This window comes from Bubalus kerabau, chromosome 2, assembly GCF_029407905.1.
Source record: "Bubalus kerabau isolate K-KA32 ecotype Philippines breed swamp buffalo chromosome 2, PCC_UOA_SB_1v2, whole genome shotgun sequence".
Taxonomy (NCBI): domain Eukaryota; kingdom Metazoa; phylum Chordata; class Mammalia; order Artiodactyla; family Bovidae; genus Bubalus; species Bubalus kerabau.
Window position 1 is genome coordinate 168,756,815 of NC_073625.1, and position 23,094 is coordinate 168,779,908.

Sequence of the window (23,094 nt, forward strand, 5' to 3'; positions counted from 1 at the left end):
ATCTCTTTCAGAATTTTCCACAGATTATTGTGATCCACACAGTCAAAGGCTTTGGCATAGTCAATAAAGCAGAAATAGATGTTTTTCTGGAACTCTCTTGCTTTTTCGATGATCCAACAGATGTTGACAATTTGATCTCTGGTTCCTCTGCCTTTTCTAAAATCAGCTTGAACAACTGGAAGTTCATGGTTCATGTATTGCTGAAGCCTGGCTTGGAGAATTTTGAGCATTTCTTTACTAGCATGTGACATGAGTGCAATAAATAAATAAATAAAATGATCAAACCAAACCAAACTAGATTATTTTACATATGACTCTGTCTTTCCTGTTTCTTAGAAATTAGAACTAGGTTTTTTTACATGTAACTCTGTTATGTCCCATTTCTCAGAAATTAGAAGACCTGGCAATGCAGAGGCTAGGTCTGCACGTGGAAGAAGCAACCAGAACTAAGTGGTGTCCTGCCGTTTCACAAGAGGTGCACACATACCTGATGGCCACAGTCCCCACTGGGCCCTCTTTATCCACTCATGTCCCTGACCTCAGCAAGGACTTTGGTTTGTGACCTAAGGCATCTAGGCTTGTGATCTCTGTGATGCTTTCCTTTCATCTCAAGATGTCTATAATTCTCACTGGGCAAACCAATAATTATATCTTTGTATTGCCATTTCAGCAACCTGGCACATAAGCTGGAAAACCTTAGTACAAGACCAGACCTAATTAACATAACCACACATGCTTTCTTCTCCAGGTTTTCCTTGTGGGTGGCATACTCTCTGTACCATGCATCTTTTCACATCTTCCTTTGAAGACACTGACTTTCCCTTTAAACATCATATCCTCATAACCAGATGATGTACTTAAAAGAAAATCAGCCTCTTTCCCTCCTTTAGAATGGACTCATTTCTGAACTCTAAAGTGCACAACTTTAAAACTCTCAGTGCCACGGCTTGAGTGGTTAGCCAACTGCAGCTTAACTCCAAAAATGATCTTATCCTTTTGGGAAATTTTTTTTTTTTTTAAAGTCAGTATTTTTTTCCTCTTATTCTTATCTCCATTCCCATCGATTTTTGAAGATGGGAAGTTTTTGTTAACATTTTTCAAATACACCTTATAGAAGGAATCTGCATGGCCATGATGTATTTGTCTATGGCTGCAGGATTAGCATTTAGGGCCATGAATATAGTGGGATTGTCTAGTTCAGTACATGTGTCTGAGGCTCAAATCCTCTTTGACTTTTTAATTTTTTCTTGCTTGCTTCTGAATCATAATTTAGCATTTAATTTATTTATTTTGGCTGTATTTATTTATTTTTGGTCTTTGCTGCACACAGGCTTTCTCTAGTTGCAGTGAGTGGGGACTACTCTCTAGTTGCGTTGCGGTAACTTGTTGTGAAGCAGAGGCTCTAGAGCATGTGAACTCAGCAGTTATGCAGCACAGGCTGCCCCACAACATGTGAAATCTTCCCAGAGCAGGAACTGAACCAGTGTCCCCTGCATTGGTAGGTGATTCTAAACAACTGGACTACCAGGGAAGTCCTGAATAGTAATACTTTGAAGCACTGTAAAAAGAAAAAAAAAATCCATTTATCCTTCTGAGATAAGTGCCTTCTTTCAGTGTTTTTCTTTATAATGTGCAGTTCTTACCTTGTGATATCCAGCTGCCAACAATTCTTCCTCCCATTTAGCATTCAGTCCTTTGCTGATCTTTGAAATAGATGTGTCTTCTTCAGAGCTAACAGGACCTGAATTTTGCTCTTATTTCTAATTTTCTGCCTTATTTCCATCCCTGCCAATGTGCATTCTTCCTGAATAAAATTCTTGATTACTGTTGATAAATCCTCATTATTGTTCTGACATCAATAATTGTCTTAAATAACAACTTTACATTAACATTTATTAATTTTCTGATAGAGTGTGGAGTTCCTTCATGAAAGGAACTACATATCTTCCAAGGCTTTGCTGTTTTCTAATGCTTACTGATTCTGGGGGTGACCAACTTGATTCTCATTTAATTCTCAATTCTATATGCTCTAACTGACTTGCTTTTTTTTCCTTGTGAAAATTCAGTTCTAAAATTAACTAGTGTTCTGCATGAGTACTAAGTTGCTTCAGTTGTTTCTGACTCTTCGTGAGCCTATGGACTGTAGCTTGCCGGGCTCTTCTATCCATGGGATTTTCCAGGAAAGAATACTGGAGTGCATTGCCATTCCCTCCTCCAGAGGATCTTCCCGACCCAGGGATCTAACTTGCCGGGAGCCGGCATATTGCATATTGAGTGCATATTGCATATTGAGTGCAGCACTTTCCACAGCATCATCTTTCAGGATCTGGAATAGCTCAACTGGAATTCTATTACTGCCGGGAGCCAGCGTGAGGAACTCCGCCCATGACAAAGGTCATGAGGAAGGAGGCTCGGCATACGCAAAGGCGGGATCGAGCCTCAGGAGTCCCCCTGGAAATTCTCGAGCATCTACCCCCCAAACCAGAGTCTGCCTACTTTCTGCTTTGTGCTTTCACCTACACCTCTGACTTTACGGGGGGCTGTCCCCCACTACCTCTCTCTGAAAAAAGAGTTAGCTTACAGCTCCAGTTAATAATTCCTGGGTGTGACAGTGTTTAACCTACAAACTCCTTTGGAAATCCTCTAGCCTGCCTGAATAGGTTTTTCCAGCCACATGTGATTGTTCAGAGCCTCCCAACTGTGAGAGGCAGGAGATGTTCTAAACTGTCTAAACACAGATTCTTTTGAGTAGTTAAAAGATTGATTAGAAATTGTATTGGTGAAGGGTTTTTCACTTATTGAGCCAATGTTTGCTGCTAAGTCTCCATACTCCGTACCTACTGTGTCCTTGGCAGTGTATTGATTGATATAATGGGTGTATAGAAATGTAAGTAGTAGCCTCAATGTTTGTAACGTTGGACCCTTGAGTTAATTCTTTTCTTGATTGAGCCCACCTCACCTTTGCCCTATAGGAATGCAGCTTTGTCCAATGCTTTTTTGGAGGCTGGTGCCTGACTTTGGAATAATCACCTTTAGAGAAAGATAAGTTTCTTAAAATGTTAACAGGCCTCCTGGCCAGAAGATGATGTAATTCACCTGAACTTTTGCATATGATAAGTTTGAAAAGTCTGGCTTCGATTAGGACCAGGAACTGCTGTCCTTGCATGACTCCACCCCTTCCCCCATTATCCTCTATGCATAACTTAAGGTATAAAAACTACTTTGGAAAATAAAGTGCGGGCCTTGTTCACCGAAACTTGGTCTCCCCATGTCGCTCTCTCTTTCAACTTCTGGCTGAGTCTCCATCTGGAGCGCGGAACCCGCCATGCTTGCTAATCATGCCTGGGCTTCTAAGATCCGACCGGGGAGGCCTCAGTGTCTCCTCTCCTTCGGGAGAACGGAAGGACGCCTGCGGCCTACGTAAGTGGTGCAAACTTCTTGTCTTGAAGTTTTATTGGTCTCCCGCGTAAACCAAGCTACTCAGCCTCTTTTCTCCACTGAATTTTCCTACTGAGCTATCCTCATTCTATTACTCTTTATATCTTTGATGAATAAATAATTAAATAGGTCGCCGACGCCGTCCCCGCTTCGAATACCCTGGATCAACCGGGGCTGGACCCCGGCACTAACTGGTGTCTCTTACGTATCCTGCAAGTTATTTACCACTATGGCAACCCACTCCATTACTCTTGCTTGGCAAATCCCATGGACGGAGGAGCCTGGTAGGCTGCAGTCCATGGGGTCGCTAGGAGTCAGACACTACTGAGCGACTTCCCTTTCACTTTTCACTTTCATGCATTGGAGAAGGCAATGGCAACCCACTCCAGTGTTCTAGCCTAGAGAATCCCAGGGACGGGGGAGCCTGGTGGGCTGCCGTCTCTGGGGTCACACAGAGTTGGACACGACTGAAGTGACTTAGCAGCAGCAGTAGCAGCAGCACCACTTGGGAAGCCCATAACTAGTCAGACTTCTGACATGTCTCATTCTGCTTAAGTTCTCTAGTATTTCGTTAGGGAGATTCTCTTTAAGGGGCTGTTCCAGCACTCTTTCCAGACCAGTTTTCCAGCAGCTTATATAAATTGATTCAAACAAATGGACCAACTAAATAAATTGCTTTTATATCAAGGACTTACTAAAGGAAAAGAGTTCCTTTACTTACTTGGACATTATAAACAAAGGAGAAAGTGTTGTTAACTATGAATTTCTCATTTTCATAAATTTATTGTAGCATAGGTTAATTTTAGAGTGCAAGCATTCTTTTCTTGGGACAAGTACTGATTTCTGTAGCTGCTGATAGGGGTTCCCCCTTCCTGACCATGACTCAGGGATGCAGGGTTACCTTTTCATGTCTCAAAGAGATAGCAGGGTAGACCTGGGTGTCTGAACAGTATCTAATCAGGGACTATGTAGTGCCATCCATAGGAAAAAGCAACCCCAGTGTGATCACTCATGATCAGTCCTTCCATGTTGCTCTCACAAAAACTCTACTTATCAAAAGAAAAGCAGCTTTTCACCATCTACTCTCCCCTTGCAGAAGAAGACATGATGTTTCATTGCCTCATTTCTTAATAAGGTACAAGTCTAATTATACTAACTCATAGCTTTACCTTGTATGAGAAAGTGAAAATGAAAGTGGTTCAGTCGTGTCGAACTCTTTGTGACCCTGTGGGCTATACTTATACTGTCCATGGAGTTCTCCAGGCCAGAATACTGGAGTGGATAGCCATTCCCTTCTCCAGGGGAAGCCCACCTTGTAGAGGGAGATATGTTTAATAAATCTAGTACAAATCCATCTTTGATTTGTGGTGTATTTTAGAGAAAAATATGCACAAATAATAATAATACCTTAAAGCCAATATCATGTAGTGGTAGGAGCTTAAATTCTGGAACTAGACAATTTTGATTTGAATATTGGCTTCATCTTTGGTTTCAGTGTGAGCACACTCACTTACTACATGTGTAATCTTGAATAAGAAGATTGTGAGTCTCAGGTTCCTAATTTGTAAAATATGAGTAAACAAGGCTTGCTACAATGATTAAATGTGTCAATTCATGTGAAAGGACTTAGAACAGTGCCTTAGAATTAATTTAAAACAAAGTCATTATTTCAAATTTCTTCATGGTTTGGCTTAGCTCCCTTTCTGTTTTCTTGGGCAGTGTCCTTTTAGATGGTTAATATTAATACTGAAGTGAAGTGAAGTTACTCAGTTGTGTCCGACTCTTTGCGACCCCATGGACTGTAGCCCACCAGGCTCCTCCGTCCATGGGATTCTCCCGGCAAGAATACTGGAGTGGGTTGCCATTTCCTTCTCCAGTGCATGAAAGTGAAAAGTAAAATTGAAGTCGCTCAGTCGTGTCCGACTCCTAGCGACCCCATGGACTTCAGCCTAGCAGGCTCCTCCGTCCATGGGATTTTCTAGGCAAAAGTACTGGAGTGGGGTGCCATTGCCTTCTTCGATATTAATACTACTCACAAATATTTTGAGTTTATCTGTGGTATGGAGTTGTTATGGGTGAGGTACACAGAATATTGAAGGTACCCACAGGCTAGTTGAGGGGTTCTTCCTGCAAGGCAATCCCAGTGGCTCATAGATGGAAGGATTTCTTTTTTAAAATGCAAAAATAATTTTTGTAATTTAAGGATAATTGTTTTACAATGTTGTGTATTTCTGCTGCACAACAACGTGAATCAGTTGGAAACCTTTCTTATGGAGTCTGGAAAAAAAAGCCTTTCTTTTCTGGAGTCTGGAAAGCAGTAGTATAGTAGGGTCTGATTTGATATTCTCAGAGAGCCCTGACTGCTATTATCCCAGCCTGACCCCCCAGTTGTTAAGCACTCCTCGTATTCTGGGTGGGAAGAGAAAGAATTGGTTCTCTTAGGCAGCCTCCTACACAACTAGGGGAGCTGGGCACACACTTTCACTTTGCCCCATGGGATACATCATGTTCTGAGGAAATTGCAGGCCACTCCAGTATTCTTGCCTGGGAAATCTCATGGACAGAGGAACCTGGCTGGCTGCAGTCCATGGGGTCACAAGAGTCAGACAGGACTGAGAGACTATACCACACGGCATTAAGTTGTGCTACGTGGGGCAGGGGATGGTGGTTATAGTGAAACAGTTCCTCACACCCTCTTCAGTGCATCTCATCTCTTGTTTGCCCCAGTAGCGTGCTCAGACTTCTCTGCTGTACTCCTGGGCTTCTACAAAGGGACTCTCACCTATGACTATCAAAATTGGTGTCCTCTGAGGGGGAAGACAATAGATGACATCAAAATGGCAAGATTAGTTATTTTCCACAGCTCTATTTCTTTCCTTTTGAAAAGACCCTCTTGTTCTTTTTGAAAAAAAAAAAAAAAGATTATTTATTAATATTAATTTATTTTTGACTGTGCTGGGCCTTTGTTGCTGTGCACAGGCTTTCTCTACTTGTGGTGAGCAGGGACTACTCTTTTCACAGGCTTCTTATTGCTGTGGGTTCTCTTGTTGCAGAGCATGGGCTGTAGGGTGTGCTGGTTTCAGTAGCTGTGGCCTATGGGCTTAGTTGCCCCATGGCATGTGGGATCTTGCCAGACCAGAGATTGAACCCATGTCTCTTGCATTGGCAGGCAGATTCTTTTTTATTTTAAATTTATTTATTTTTAAATTGAAGGATAATTGCTTTACAGAATTTTGTTGTTTTATGTCAAACATCAACATGAATCAGCCATAGGTGTACATATGTCCCTCCCTCTTGAAACTCCCTCCCATCTCCCTCCCCATCCTAATCCTCTAGATTGATACAGGGCCCCTGTTTGAGTTCTCTAAGACATACAGCAAATTGCCATTGGCTATTTTACATATGGTACTGTATATTGTCACCTTGCTTATTTAACTTATATACATAGTACATCATGAGAAACGCTGGGCTGGAAGAAGCATAAGCTGGAATCAAGACTGCCAGGAGAAATATCAATAACTTCAGATATGCAGATGACACCACCCTTATGGCAGAAAGTGAAGAGGAACTCAAAAGCCTCTTGATGAACGTGAAAGAGGAGAATGAAAAAGTTGGCTTAAAGCTCAACATTCAGAAAACGAAGATCATGGTATCTGGTCCCATCACTTCATGGGAAATAGATGGGGAAACAGTGGAAACAGTGTCAGACTTTATTTTTTGGGGCTCCAAAATCACTGCAGTTGGTGACTGTGGCCATGAAATTAAAAGGCGCTTACTCCTTGGAAGGAAAGTTATGACCAACCTACACAGCATATTCAAAAGCAGAGACATTACTTTGCCAACAAAGGTCCGTCTCATCAAGGCTATGGTTTTTTCAGTGGTCATGTATGGATGTGAGAGTTGGACTGTGAAGAAGGCTGAGCACCGAAGAATTGATGCTTTTGAAGTGTGGTGTTGGAGAAGACTCTTGAGAGTCCCTTGGACTGCAAGGAGATCCAACCAGTCCATCTTAAAGGAGATCAGTCCTGGGTGTTCATTGGAAGGACCGATGCTGAAGCTGAAACTCCAATACTTTGGCCACCTCATGCGAAGAGTAGACTCATTGGAAAAGACCCTGATCCTGGGGGCAGGAGGAGAAGGGGACGACAGAGGATGAGATGGCTGGATGGCATCACCGACTCAATGGACATGAGTTTGAGTGAACTCCAGGAGTTGATGATGGACAGGGAGGCCTGGCGTGCTGCAATTCATGGGGTCGCAAAGAGTCGGACACGACTGAGCGACTGAACTGAACTGAATGTAAGTTTCCATGTTACTCCCTCCAAACAGCTCACTGTCTCCTCCCCTCTCCCGATGTCCATAAGTCTGTTTGTCCATAAGTCCATATGTCTGTTCCTCCATTGGTGCCTTGCAAATAAATTTGTCAGTACCATCTTTCTAAATTCCATATACACACATTATTATATATTTATCTTTCTCTTTCTGACTTACTTCACTCTGTATAATAGGCTCTAGGTTTATTCACCTCATTAGCACTGACTCAAATGTGTTCCTTTTTATGGCTGAGTAATATTCAATTGTGTATATGTACCACAACTTCTTTATCCTTTCATCTGTTAATGGACAGATGGGCTTCCCTGGTGGCTCAACTGGTAAAGAATCTGCCTGCAATGCAGGAGACCTGGGTTTGATCCCTGGGTTGGGAAGATCCCCTGGAGAAGGGAAAGGCTACCTGCTCCAGTATTCTGGCCTGGAAAATTCCATGGACTATGTAGTCCATAGGTTTGCAAAGAGTCAGACACGACTGAGTGACTTTCACTCCATATTCTAGCTATTGTAAATAGTGCTGCAATGAACACTGGGGGTACATGTATCTTTTTCAATTTTGGTTTCCTCAGGGTATATGCCTAGGAGTGGGATTGCTGGGTCATATGTGGTTTTATTCCTAGTTTTTTTAAGGAATCTCCATACCATCTTCCATAGTGGCAGTACCATTTTATATTCCCACCAACAGTGCAACAGTCCTGCCCTCTCCAGAATTTATTGTTTGTAGACTTTTTGATGATAGCCATTCTGACCAGTGTAAGGTGATAGCTCACTGTAGTTTTGCTTTGCATTTCTCTGATAATGAGCAACATTGAGCATCTTTTTATGTGTTTGTTAACCATCTGTATGTCTTCTTTGGAGAATTGTCTCTTTAGGTCTTTTCCCCACTTTTTGATTGGGTTGTTTGTTTTTCTGGTATTGCGCTGTATGAGCTCCTTGTATATTTTGGAAATTAATCCTTTGTCAGTTGTTTCATTTGCTATTATTTTATCCCTTTCTGATCATTGTCTTTTCACCTTGCTTATAGTTTTCTTTAGCGTGCAAAGGCTCTTAAGTTTAATCAGATCCCACTTGTTTACTTTTGTTTTTATTTCATTACTCTAGGAGGTGGGTCATAGAGGATCTTGCTTTGATTTATGTCATCGAGTGCTCTGCCTGTGATTTCCTCTAAGAGTTTTTAATAGTTTCTGGTCTTATATATAGGTCTTTAATCCATTTTGAGTTTATCTTTGTGTATGGTGTTAGGACCTGATCTGCCTCTTGAGAAATTTGTATGCAGGTCAGGAAGCAACAGTTAGAACTGGACATGGAACAATAGACTGGTTCCAAATAGGAAAAGGAGTACGTCAGGCTGTATATTGTCACCCTGTTTATTTAACTTATATGCAGAGTACATCATGAGAAACGCTGGACTGGAGGAAGCACAAGCTGGAATCAAGATTGCCGGGAGAAATATCAATAACCTCAGATATGCAGATGACACCACCCTTATGGCAGAAAGTGAAGAGGAACTCAAAAGCCTCTTGATGGAAGTGAAAGTGGAGAGTGAAAAAGTTGGCTTAAAGCTCAACATTCAGAAAACGAAGATCATGGCATCCGGTCCAACCACTTCATGGGAAATAGATGGGGAAACAGTGGAAACAGTGTCAGACTTTATTTTTCTGGGCTCCAAAATCACTACAGATGGTGACTGCAGCCATGAAATTAAAAGGCGCTTACTCCTTGGAAGGAAAGTTATGACCAACCTAGATAGCATATTCAAAAGCAGAGACATTACTTTGCCAACAAAGGTCCATCTAGTCGAGGCTATGGTTTTTCCTGTGGTCATGTATGGATGTGAGAGTTGGACTGTGAAGAAGGCTGAGCGCTGAAGAATTGATGCCTTTGAACTGTGGTGTTGTAGAAGACTCTTGAGAGTCCCTTGGACTGCAAGGAGATCCAACCAGTCCATTCTGAAGGAGATCAGCCCTGGGATTTCTTTGGAAGGAATGATGCTAAAGCTGAAGCTCCAGTACTTTGGCCACCTTATGCGAAGAGTTGACTCATTGGAAAAGACTCTGATGCTGGGAGGGATTGGAGGCAGGAGGAGAAGGGGACGACAGAGGATGAGATGGCTGGATGGCATCACTGACTCGATGAACGTGAGTCTGAGTGAACTCTGGGAGTTGGTGATGGACAGGAAGGCCTGGCATGCTTCGATTCATGGGGTTGCAAAGAGTCGGACATGACTGAGCGACTGATCTGATCTGATGGTGTTAGGAAGTGTTCTAATTTCATTCTTTTACAGGTAACTATACAGTTTTCCCTTGGAGAAGGCAATGGCACCCCACTCCAGTACTCTAGCCTGGAAAATCCCATGGATGGAGGAGCCTGGTAGGCTGCAGACCATGGGGTCGCGAAGAGTCGGACACGACTGAGTGACTTCACTTTCACTTTCCCCTTTCTTGCATTGGAGAAGGAAATGGCAACCCTCTACAGTATTCTTGCCTGGAGAATCCCAGGGACGGGGGAGCCTGGTGGGCCGCCGTCTATGGGGTCGCACAGAGTCGGACACGACTGAAGTGACTTAGCAGAAGCAGCAGCATACAGTTTTCCCTGGGACTTCCCTGGTGGCTCAGATGGTAAAACGTCTGCTGCAATGCGGGAGACCCAGGTTCGATTCCTGACTTGGGAAGATCCCCTGGAGAAGGAAATGGCAATCCACTCCAGCACTCTTGCCTGGAAAATCCCATGGACGGAGGAGCCTGATAGGCTACAGTCCATGGGGTCACAAAGAGTCGGACACGACTGAGCGACTTCACTTTCACTTTCATACAGTTTTCCTAGCACTAGTTATTGAGAAGGCTATCTTTTCCCCATTGTATATTCGTGCCTCATTTGTCAAAAATAAGGTACCCATAAGTGTGTAGGTTTATTTCTGGGTTTCTATCTTGTTCCATTGGTCTATATTTCTGTTTTTGTGCCAGCACCATACTGTCTTGATGACTGTAGCTTTGTAGTGTAATCTGAAGTCAGGAAGTTTGATTCTTCCAGCTCCATTCTTCTTTCTCAAGACTGCTTTGGCTATTCGGGGTTTTTTGTGTATCCATATGAATTGTTAAAATTTTTGTTCTAGTTCTGTGAAAAATGCCATTGCTAATTTGATAGGGATCACATTGGATCTGTAGATTGCATTTGGTAGTATTGTCATTTTCACAATATTGATCCTTCCTACCCAGGAACATGAAATATTTCTCCATCTATTTATGTCGTCTTTGATTTCTTTCATCAGTGCATTACAATTTTCTGTGTACAGTTCTTTTGTCTCCTTAGGTAAGTTTATTCCTAGATATTTTATTCTTTTTGTTGCAATGGTGAATGGGATTGATTCTATAATTTCTCTTTCTGATTTTTCATTGTTAGTATATAGGAATGTAAGTGATTCCTGTATATTTTGTATCCTGTAACTTTGCTAAATTAACTCATTATCTCTAGTAATTTTCTGATAATGTCTTTAGGGTTTTCGATGTATAGTATCATGTCATCTGCAAACAGTGAGAACTTTACTTCTTTTCCAATCTGTGTTCCTTTTATTTCTTTTTCTTCTCTGATTGCTATAGCTAGGACTTCCAGAACTATGTTGAATAACAGTGGTGAAATTGGATACCTTGTCTTGTTCCTGATCTTAGGGGAAATGCTTTCAGTTTTACATCATTGAGAATAATTTTTGCTGTGGGCTTATCATATATGGCCTTTACTGTGTTGAGGTAGGTTCCTTCTATGCCCCTTTTTGAAGAGTTTTAATCATAAATAGGTGCTAAATTTTGTCCAGGGCTTTTTCCCTGAATCTATTGAGATTATCTTTCAATTTGTTAATATGGTGTATCACATCAATTGATTTGCATATATTTAAGAATCCTTGCATTTCTGAAATAAACCCAAGTTGATCATGGTGTATGAGCTTTATGATGTGTTGCTGAATTCTGTTTGCTAGAATTTTGTTGAGGATTTTTTCATCTATATTCATCAGTGATATTGGCCTGTAGTTTTCTTTTTATGTGTTGTCTTTGTCTGATTTTGGTATCGGGGTGATGGTAGCCTCATTAAATGAGTTTGGAAGTGTTCCTTCCTCTGAAATTTTTTGAAAGAGTTTTAGAAGGATAGATATTAGTTCTTCTCTCAATGTTTGATAGAATTCACCTGTGAAGCCATCTGATTCTGGGCTTTTTTTAGGGGTGGAGATTTTTAATCACAATTTTGATTTCAGTGCTTGTAATTGGGTTGTTCATAATTTCTATTTCTTCCTAGTTCAGTCTTGGAAGATTGAACTTTTCTGAGAATCTGTCCATTTCTTCCAGGTTATCCATTTTATTGCCATATAGTTGCTCATAATAGTTTCTTATAATCCTTTGTATTTCTGCATTGTCTTTTGTAACCTCTCCTTTTTTTTCATTCTAATTTTGTTGATTTGATTCTTTTCTTTTTTTCTTGATGAGTCTGGCTAAAGGTTTGTCAATTTTTTTTTTTCTTTTCAAAGGGCCAGCTTTGAATTTTATTAATCTTTACTATTGTTTTTTCATTTATTTCTGCTCTGATCTTTGTGCTTTCTTTCCTTCTGCTAACTTTGGAACTTTTTGTTGTTGTTCTTCTTCTTTTTCCAGTTGTTTTAGGTGTAATGTTAGGTTGTCTATTTGATGTTTTTCTTGTTTCTTGAGGTAGGATTGTATTGCGATAAACTTCCCTCTTAGTACTGCTTTTGCTGCATCCCACAGGTTTTGAGTTGTCATGTTTTCATTGTCATTTGTTTCTAGGAATTTTTAAATTTTTCTTTTGATTTCTTCACTAATATGTTCATTATTTAGAATGTTCCATGTGCACTTGAGAAGACGGTGTACTCTTCTGCATTTGGATGAAATGCCTTGAAGATATCAGTGAGATCCATCTCATCTAATGTATCATTTAAGACTTGTATTTCCTTATTAATTTTGTTTTGATGATCTGTCCATTGGTGTAAATGGGGTGTTAAAGTCTCCTGCTATTAATGTGTTACTGTCAATTTCTCCTTTTATGTGTGTTAGTATTTTTCTTATGTATTGAGGTGCTCCTATGTTGGTTGCATAGATATTTACATTTGTTATGTCTTTCTTTTGGATTGAGCCCTTGATCATTATGTAGTGTCCTTCCTATCACTTGTAATAGTCTTTATTTTAATGCCTATTTTGTCTGATATTAGGATTGCTACTCAGGCCTTCTTTTGCTTCCCAAATGCATGGAATATATTTTTCCATCCTCTCACTTTCAGTCTATATGTGTCTTTAGGTCTGAAGTGGGTTTCTTGTAGACAGCATATATATATGGGTCTTATTTTTGTCAGTCTGTGACAAAAACATCAGCCAGTCTGTGTCTTTTGGTTGGAGCATTTAATCCATTTACATTTAAAGTAATTATTGATATATATGTTCCCATTGCTATTTTCTTAATTGTTTGAGGTTTGTTTTTATAGATATTTTTCTTGTATTTCTTGACTATATAAGTCCCTTTAACATTTGTTGTAAAGCTGGTTTGGTGGTACTGAATTCTCTTAACTTTTGCTTGTCTGAAAAGCCTTTTATTTCTCCATCAATTTTGAATGAGATCTTTGCTGAATATAGTAATCTTGGTTGTAGATTTTTCTGTTTCAGTTCTTTAAATATATCCTGCCATTCCCTTCTGGCCTGCAGAGTTTCTACTGAAAGATTAGTTGTTAAATGTATGGGGTTTCCCTGGTATGTTACTTGTTGCTTTTAATATTCTTTGTATTTAGTCTGTATTAGTTTGATTCGTATGTGTCTTGGCATGTTTCTCCTTTGGTTTATCCTGTATGGGACTCTTTGCACCTCTTGGACTTGGTTGACTATTTCCTCTCCCATGCTGGGGAAATTTTCAACTGTAATCTCTTTAAAAATTTTTCTCATATCCTTTCTTTTTCTCCTCTTCTTCTAGGACCCCTATAATTCAAATATTGATGCATTTAGTGTTGTCCCAGAGGTCTCAGAGTCTATCCTCAGTTCTTTTCATTCTTTTTACTTTATTCTGCTCTTAAGCAGTTATTTCCACCGTTTTATCTTCCAGCTCACTTATCCATTCTTCTGCTTCAGATATTCTGCTATTGATTCCTCCTAGAGTATTTTAATCTCAGTAATTGTGCTGTTTGTCTCTGTATGTTTATTCTTTAATTCTTCTAGATCTTTGTTAATTGATTCTTACATTTTCTCCGTTTTATTTTCAAGGTTTTCAATCATCCTTAAACTCATTATTCTGAATTCTTTTTCAGGTAAAGTGCCTATTTCCTCTTCATTTATTTGGATTTGTGTGTTTCTAGTTTGTTCCTTCATTTGTGCAGTATTTCCCTGCCATTTCATTTTATTTTTTTAACTTACTGTGTTTAAGGTCTCTTTTTCCCAAGCTTCAAGGTTGAATTCTTTTTTTCTTTGATTTGTGCCTTTGTAAGTTTGGTCCAGTGGTTTGTATAAGCTTTGTGTAGTATGTAACTTTTGCTTGCATTCTGGTGGGAGGAGGTGAGTTTTTTTTCCCTCTGAATGGACAGGGCTGAGTGAGGCAATAATCCTGTCTACTGATGATTGGGTTTGTATTTTTGTTTCATTTGTTGTTTGGGTGAGGCTTCCTGCACAGGGTACTACTGGTATTTGTGTGATGCTGGTTCTTGCATTCAAGTGGTTGCTTTTGTGGGAGTTCTCACTATTTGATACTGCCTAGGGTTAGGAGTTCTCTAGTAGGCTAAGGTCTTGGAGTCAGTGCTCCCACTCCAAAGGCTCAGGGCTTGATCTCCAGCCAGGAACAGAGATTCCACAGGTGGTTTGTCATGGCATTAAATGGGATTAAAACAAATACCCCAAAATAAGAAACCAAAGACTAACCCCAGATAAATGGCAATTACAAAATCAGGCAAATAATAATTAAAATTATGGAATATACACACATACATGTATACCCATAAGCAAAATCAAAATGGTCCAACAAAAATAAAGTCCAATACATTGACGTGGCCAACTAAGGAAACCAAAAATGATATCCACCTGTTAGGAACAAAACTAACCAAAGCACAAACTAAAAAACAAAACTAAAGCAAAAATAAAGCAATGAAGACACAACTAACAATTATTGTGAGAAAATGAAAGAAAAGAAAGAATAGAAATGCAAAGCTAAATAGCAGTAAATAAAGAAGATTTATATATATTAAAGATTAATTGCAAGGGGAGAAGAATAGTAGGAAAAAGAAAACAAAGGAAAAATGTAGAAAACAATAATAAGTTTAAAAATTTAAAAATTAAAATTAAAGAAGGAGACAAAAAAGAAAACCCTACAGAACTGCAAAAGGCCAACATAGAGGCAGAAGTTTATAACATAAATAAAAAGTGTGATTGAAAAAAACCTCAAAAGTTGAAATAGATTTTATCGTGTTAATAAAATTGACAACCACAACGGGGGTGGGGGGGAGAGGAAAAAAAGTCCAAAAGAAATTATAGAGCAAATCAAAATATAAGAATAATAAATGTTTTTCTTGAGTCTCTGCTGTCAGCATCCTTTCCCTCGAAGGGAGTCACAGTCCACCTTGCCTCCCTAGGATGACTTCCAACACTGTGCTGGTCTCTGGACCTGCTGTGAGGGCAGCTCAGACTCTAATCTGTTCCTCTTCTTGTGTTTTCTTGCCTCCAATGTTCACAACTGTCAGAACTAGTGTGTTTTCTTTTGTGGGGGCTCTCAATGTCCTTTTGTCTATTCCACAGACACTGCTGCTGCTGCTAAGTTGCTTCAGTCGTGTCCAACTCTGTGCGACCCCATGGACTGCAGCCTACCAAGCTCCTCTGTCCATGGGATTTACCAGGCAAGAGTACTGGAGTGGGTTGCCATTGCCTTCTCCATACATAGACACAGGCTCTGCCTAGTTGATCGTGTGGATTTAATCTGCAGTTTGTATAGCCAATGTTTAGGGTCAATGACCCAGCCAATGACCCAGAGGTTTAGGGTCCTCTTCCTTAGCCACACTGCCCCTGGGTTTCAACTGTGGTTTTATTTCCACCTCTGCATGTGAGTGGTCCACTGGGGTTTTCTCCTGAGACTGCTCTGGAGGACTTGGGTTTGCCCCTGTGAGAGAGGTGTGGATGTCGTGCAGCTGCTTGAGTCGCAGGGGCCCTAGTAGCACCAGGTACTCAGGGGAGCTGGTAATTAGGGCCGCAGGAAATATAGTGCTCTGAAAGGGTATGACAACCCACTCCAGCATTCATGCCTGGAGAACCCCCTGACAGAGAAGCCTGGCAGGTTACAGTCCACAGGGCTGCAAAGAGTTGGACACAAGTGAAGCGAGCCCCTGGCATAGACTCAAGGTTTTTTATGCCTGTGGCAGCTCTGCCTCAGTGAGTGTTGAGCATGAAGGTGGAGCAGCTGCTTGAGTTGCAGGGACCCTGTTGGCGCCAAGTGTGCAGGGACATGGACTGTCTCAGCTACAGAAGTTATGGCCCTATCAGAGTCTTTTTTTCCTAGCCTCTGGCAGCTGGTGATCAGAAGGCCTCTTTGGCTAGTCTTTCTTCATTGCCCCACCTGTTCAGTCACTTAGAGGGCTCCCTTCTGAGGTCCTTTTCTGTTGTTTGGTGCATCAGGCACATAAATTGGTGCCCCTGGCTGGGGTCCTACTCTGTTGTTCCACTTGTCAGGCACTTAAAGGGGCACCCTGGGTAGGGTACTACTCTGTTGTTCTGCTCATCAGGTGCTTAATGGGCCAGGCTCTCTCAGCTGCCTGTGCTGACATGTGTGAAGAGAGAGCTACGGTGATGGCTCCACCCCCTGTGCAAAACTCAGTGGTATCGCCTTGCTTCCATGGCTGCCTGGCTTTCCTCCACAGGAATTCCCCTCCAGAGTCTCCTCCCTCACGTCTCCTTGGTCTGTCTCCCTGCAGTCAACAGCAGCCCTCACCCTGGGATTGCTCCACAGTCCCTATGCTCCAGCTCCCAGCTGCTTTGCCTTCTAGGGGACCTGTGCCCCTGTCCCTGGCTATGGCAAGGATTGTCTGATTCTCATTCCATTTAGGCTGTCACAGATCAGCCGCTTCACTCAGCTTTGAATGTTTCTCCTCTGACCCAGACAGTTGCCCCAGTGTGAGGATCAGACCCCTTTTCAGTTCCCCGACCCACCAAGGGCACGTCCAGACCTACTAATACTCCTGTTTTTCCCCCTAGTTCCTTTGTCCTACTGAGTTTTGCATGGTTCTATATATTCTTTTCTGGTGGTCAAGTCCTTCTGCCCACTCTCAGCTGATGTTCTGCAAGCACTTCTGTGTCTGAAGTTGTATTCCTGATGTATCTGTGAAGAGAGATATACTCCACGTGTACCTATTCCTCTGCCATCTTGTTCCCAGAGGCAGGCAGATTCTTAACCACTGACCACCAGGGAAATCCTACAGCTCTGTTTCTTAAGTGAGTGTTCTGGGTAACATTCTCTGTTGCCTCAGAAGACTTGCTTGGCTCCTTTCTGTAACTGAAACATAATTAAAATATTGGAATCTTTACCTTCCTCATCTTTTCTTGCAGGTAATGTTTGACTTAACGAAACAAGCTGGATGTTGAAGAAGACACAGATGGCATACATGGTAGCTTTGAGGCCAAGTTGATTGGCACTAGTTAAACCCAAGGAAGGCTATGTACGGGGCTTCCCAGGTGGTGCTAGTGATAAAGAATCTGCCTGCCAGTACAGGAAATGTAAGAGAAACAGGTTTGGTTCCTGGGTTGGGAGGATCCCCTGGAGGAGGGCACAGCAACCCACTCCAGTATTTTTGCCTGGAGAATCCCACGGACAGAGGAGCCAGGCAGGCTATATAGTCCATAGGGTCACATGGAGTTGGACACGACTGAAGAGACTTAGCACACACACATGCACAAGGCTATCTATGTAGAGTGAGTGGCTGAGGCACACCCAGACCCACAGAAAAAAGATAAAATTTATAGAAAAGACTCTCAAAGACAGACTTTGACCTAGAGATGAAGGTCTTGGACTCATTTCTCCAGCTTTTCTTACAAATGACTCCCACCACTTTTTTTGGAATGCAAGATTTTCTTTATGTTGGTTAGAAGGGACTCAAGTTCAGGGCACTTGAAGTGTTGAATCAAGGCTATGTGTTTTTACAATAAAGTCTCAGTGAAATTTTATGCTCCTGTGAGATTGTCTTGAGATGATGAATTTGTTGCTTGTTCTCATTGAGTTTCTGAAAATTTCTCCAGCTAGACTGGTCTTTTTGTTCTCTACTCTGAAAAGCTCTAAGGAAGCCATACAACTGAGCAGTGACTCTAATAATGGTATTATATTTAATAAAATGAAATTTAACAATATGTATGAAAGGGTATGACAGATTCTAAAATCTAAGGTGATAATTATAGTTACTATTTATTAATCAGCCACCTTTCATAAAGCTTCCACTCTACCAAAATATTTGTTAATGTTAATATATTCTCCTCTGACCCAGACAGTTGCCCCAGTGTGAGGATCAGACCCCTGTTTCAGTTCCCCGACCCACCAAGGGCACGTCCAGACCTACTAATACTCCTGTTTTTCCCCCTAGTTCCTTTGTCCTACTGAGTTTTGTGTGGTTCTATATATTCTTTATATATTCTATATATATTATTCTATATATATTATATTCTCTATGTATTATTCTATATATATTCTATATATACATATATATAGAATATATATAACCAGTGTATTTATTCTTGAACTTGAAAAATAGGAACGACAGCACTATTTTACAAATGAAGAAACTGAGGTTTATAGAAGTTAAAACAATCTACCCCCAACTTACTCATAATTATTTCACAAGGATTAAAAAATATTATTTGCATGCTTGTTGTATGAAAGTGACTGCTACTGAGCCTGGGTTCTCCAGGCAAAAATCACAGATGATTTTTGACCATCATCTGTGTACACACACAGATAATTTTAATATTGTCATTTCAAAAAAGAACAGTGAAATTCTCCAATGGCTTTTATTTTTAAAAAGAATAATCTTCCCAACCTCATCCCATTTTCTTTTTGCCTGATCCAGCTTGATCCCATCCTATGACTCAACAGTTATTTCCATTCTGTCCAACTGTTTGACTGTTACTTACACAAGCTCAGTACAGAGTCCAGCTGAATTCCTAGCAGAATCAGGCTTATTTCTATCTGGCAGCTTCATCTGTAAAATTCACAAGCACTTTTTATCTTTCTCTTACCTAATGGAAAGTTTCCTTTATTTTTAAGCTCTCTATACCTCCCAGAAACCCACAAAGGTTTGTAAATTTTTTCAAAAATTTCCAAATTTTTTTACAAAAGCCTTTTATAAGTATTAGCCAGGCTCAGTAAAATAAGTAGCTGACTTGTCACAATGTTGTTCATTTGTCTGGACTTGTTGCCCGCCTACAAGACCGCAGAGTGGTCTAAATCTAGGAACTCTCTTCAAGACAGCACTGATCCATGGGAGGAGAAGCTCCAGTAGGATAAGGTCATGTTAGGGAGACTTGTGTGTGCTGCTATTCAGAATTCTGAGAGTTCACTGCTTATTTTAAAACTTGTCCCATAGGAGTATAACTTTCTTATTTCTTTTATACACATTTGAAATACTATATTATGACTTTTAGTCCATAGGAGGGCAATGTTGAGCTACAGGAAAATCCTTGCAATTTTTTTTTGCAAAAGAACATATAGAACGGATTAATTTAAAAATTAATGAATGGAAACAAATTAACTAATTTAAACATACTACAAGATGATATTTATTTAATAATATTTCCACATTGAATACTGACTGGCTTCATGTTTGTCATACTGATATTTAATTTGTAAATTGATGTAAATTTTTCTTGTCACTCAAAGCCAAACCATGGCTGTCCCTTTGGAGAAGGTTGTGTTCTTCTTGTGTAGCTTTTCTTTATTTTAGATATTGGAGATGCTTAAATTATTTGCAAACAGAATGTTTTTTTAAAAAACTATTTTTATACATGGTCTCCTGATCAAATTTATAAACTGCTTTGACATCTTTCTTTGGGTCAGAATTTGAGGTTCCCTTTAAATGCCACCATAACGTTCTCAGAACAAACAATTAACCAAATGTAATGTTATTACATTACAAGGAAATAAAATTTTTTAAGTTATAAAATTTGGTCATATATCAGAATTATTTTCCTAAAAAGAGCCATAAGTCAATATAGCACACTATCATTTCAACCTGTATAAAAGCAAGTCTATTTTGAATTTTTAAAGCAAGTATTGTATGTAGAATTTAAGGGTAATTATGTGTTTGTGTGAAAAGTGAAAGTGAAAGTCAGTCATATCAGACTGTTTGTGACCCCATGGGCTATACAGCCCATGGAATTCTCCAGGCCAGAATACTGGAGTGGGTAGCCTTTCTCTTCTCCAGGGGATCTTCCCAACCCAGGGATCGAACCCAGGTTTCCCCTTTTGCAGGAGGATTCTTTACCAGCTGAGCCACAAGGGAATTTTTTTGTGAGAAAGTGACAAATTTTGTGTTGTTTTGAAGGCTTATCAGACTTCAAAAATTGATTGAAAAAGCAACTTCTATCTCCTCTAAGTGTCTGCATGTCCCATTTACCAGGGCATCGTGATAAGAGTCTGATTGTTGATAACCTACCTCTCCGTTTCCGTGCAGAAACATGGTGCATCTTATCTGTGGGTTAGTTTCTGAGTCCAAGGAAGTAGCAAACTCCTGGATCAGTAACAATAAAAACCAACATTTTAGAAAAGCTTACTGTATGCCAAAGACTGTTATCCAAATACTGTCATTAATTTATTTACCACTCACAACAATGCTATAAGTTCTATTATTAGCATAATTTACTGAATAAGGAAACTGAGCTATAGACTGAGCACATTATAGGTGTTCAAGTTCACAGGGCTTCCCAAGAGACAGAGCCAGGTACACTTCAGGGGACTTGCTACTCATCACTACTTCAAGGTAAAAAGCAGAATGGATGGGATATTCTCTGATGGTTCTGAGGTAAAGAAACCGCCTTCCAATGCAGGGAATGTGGTTTGATCCCTGGAGGGGGAACTAAGATCCCCCATTCGAACCCCACATACCACAATTAGAGTGCATGAGTGCCACAGTTACAGAGCCCACATGCTCTGGAGACCACATACCCAGAGGACCAAGACCCGATGTAGTCAAAAATAAATTAATTTAAAAAACCTCAGGGTGGATCAAAGATTAGAAGCAGTAATGCATGTGGTGTTTCAGAGTAAAGGGAAAATATATGAATGTTAGGCAATATTTAAAATATTTCCTCAGTATCTTTTTTTTTTAATATGGTGCCTCTGGGTAGGTGTGGGTGGATGCAGTTGGGTAAAAGTGCCAGAGAGGAACATCATTGTAAGACTGACTTTTTCAATCTACCTGCATGTCTTAACATTCATGATGTCAGGCTTTTAAAAAAAAATTTTTTTTAATAATATGATAAATGGATTATAATTTCCCAGAGGGTGGAAATTGCACCTTGATAATTTTCTGTGTCTTTTGTTCCATCTGATCCAATAGCTCTGGTATGTGAAAATGATGCATTTGGAAAAATAGATAATGGATGACCAAAAAAATAATTACTCAGGGCTAAAAGGCAGGTATGTATAAAGTCAAATGCAGAAACCACTGGCACACATCTTTGATCCATAGTTTAAATCTGAGTAATATCTTTGGGGGATTTATTCTGTTTATTTACACTGAGGAAGAATAGTTTGGGTCTGAACTACTGTCTGGATAATTCACTTCAACCTTATCAGTAGTTATTTACTAGTTATTTACTTTAAGAAAGATCTCTGACTTCCCATTTAAGATAATATAAAAATTTGAACCCCATGCAAGTTTCTAAATGATTCTCATCAGCATATATGCAGAGAGATATATTTGATTTTTTAATTTAACAGTTTTTATCTAGAAGTAAGGAGCACAATATACAGTAATTCTAATGAAATTCTAGTCAAACACTGAATGCTTACCCTAAATAGGGCACATATTTATCCATTCTATGACATTTAGAACTCTATATGAAAGCTAGTATTGAATTTCAAGAAATTGCAAAGAGTAGTTTCTCATGGTAAAGAAACCCTTCAGGGAGGGGCAACATTGGTGCACCCCTATGGGAGTGTGTGTGTGTATGTGTGTGTGTGCACATGCATGCATGATAATGAAAACAAAAAGAATGCAGATTAAAACACAAAGTAAAGGATATAGATTTTACAGGAAGAAGATGAGAAAAGAAAGAAAAAATTCTGAGACTAATCAGTTAAGAAAAAGGGAAGGAGAATGGGATGGATTGTAGCAATTTGCTCAGTAATTTCCCCATTTCCTGTTCATCTTCACTCCATTAATAAAGAGTTTTAATTGAATATGTGCCGCAACAGAGCCCATAGGTCATTTCAGTGGCCCTGCAGCTGTGTGAACACACGGGGGAGGCAGAGCTGTCAGTGAACTGGTCCTGCATCTCACTGGGCTAAAAGGTTAGTTTTCCTCTCCCATCCCATCCCATCCCAGCAGTGGGCACACAGACTTCCTTAGAAACCTCCCATCCTCAGGTTCCTTTCTAAGGAATGGAGACATATGGGGGAAATGGATCAAAATTCAGGAGAAGCAGAGAGAGAGAGAAGGCAAAAGAAAAACGAAAGATGATGGGAACTTCATTTTAAGGTTATTTAAATTTGAATTTGGTTACACGAGGACAACTAGAGATGAAGAGATATGTGTAAAATCTTCACTACATAACATAAAATAATTTCCACTTCTGGCCTCTACACTGCATAGATGTTTATACAAATCAATTAATAATGACTTTGAGTGGAATCAGTTCCATCATGTAATTTATTCCCAGAGGCATCGACTGAAGCTCATTCCTCTAGGAAGAAATCAGTACATTTCTTGTTCAGATGTGATTAAATCCAGAACGACTCAAAGCTGAATAGATCAGCTCTAGGGAAGGAGTGAGAGTAATAAAACATAATTTTATCTGTTGTAATTTTACTAATTTTAGTCTAATTTCTAATAACTCATAAATTCAGTGACTTTTCAAGGCTAATTGAAACAGATACCGGTATCATTGTGAACACCAGAAAATTTCACCAGAGTGAAGCTCATATACCTTCTTTATGAGGGAATCTTTCTGGTTAACATAGCTGTCCTCTGAGATAGCTAGTCAGGAAAAGTTTCTAGGAGGAAATTTAGAAAATGAAAGACTGAATATTGACTCAGATATGTCATAATTAAAAGATAGAGATATTTTTAAATGGCTATAATATTCTTTTATATATAAACTAATGTCT

At 39.9% G+C, this 23,094-nt stretch overlaps 1 long non-coding RNA gene across 1 annotated transcript in view; it reads left to right on the forward strand.

Annotated features, from left to right (window-relative positions):
• Positions 1-3,287: 3,287 nt before the first annotated feature.
• LOC129644073 (uncharacterized) overlaps positions 3,288-23,094 on the forward strand; it is a 46,740-nt gene continuing 26,933 nt past the window's right edge. The window contains exon 1 of the long non-coding RNA XR_008710726.1: positions 3,288-3,420. This is a non-coding gene — a long non-coding RNA (uncharacterized LOC129644073). The remainder of the gene's footprint in view (positions 3,421-23,094) is intronic.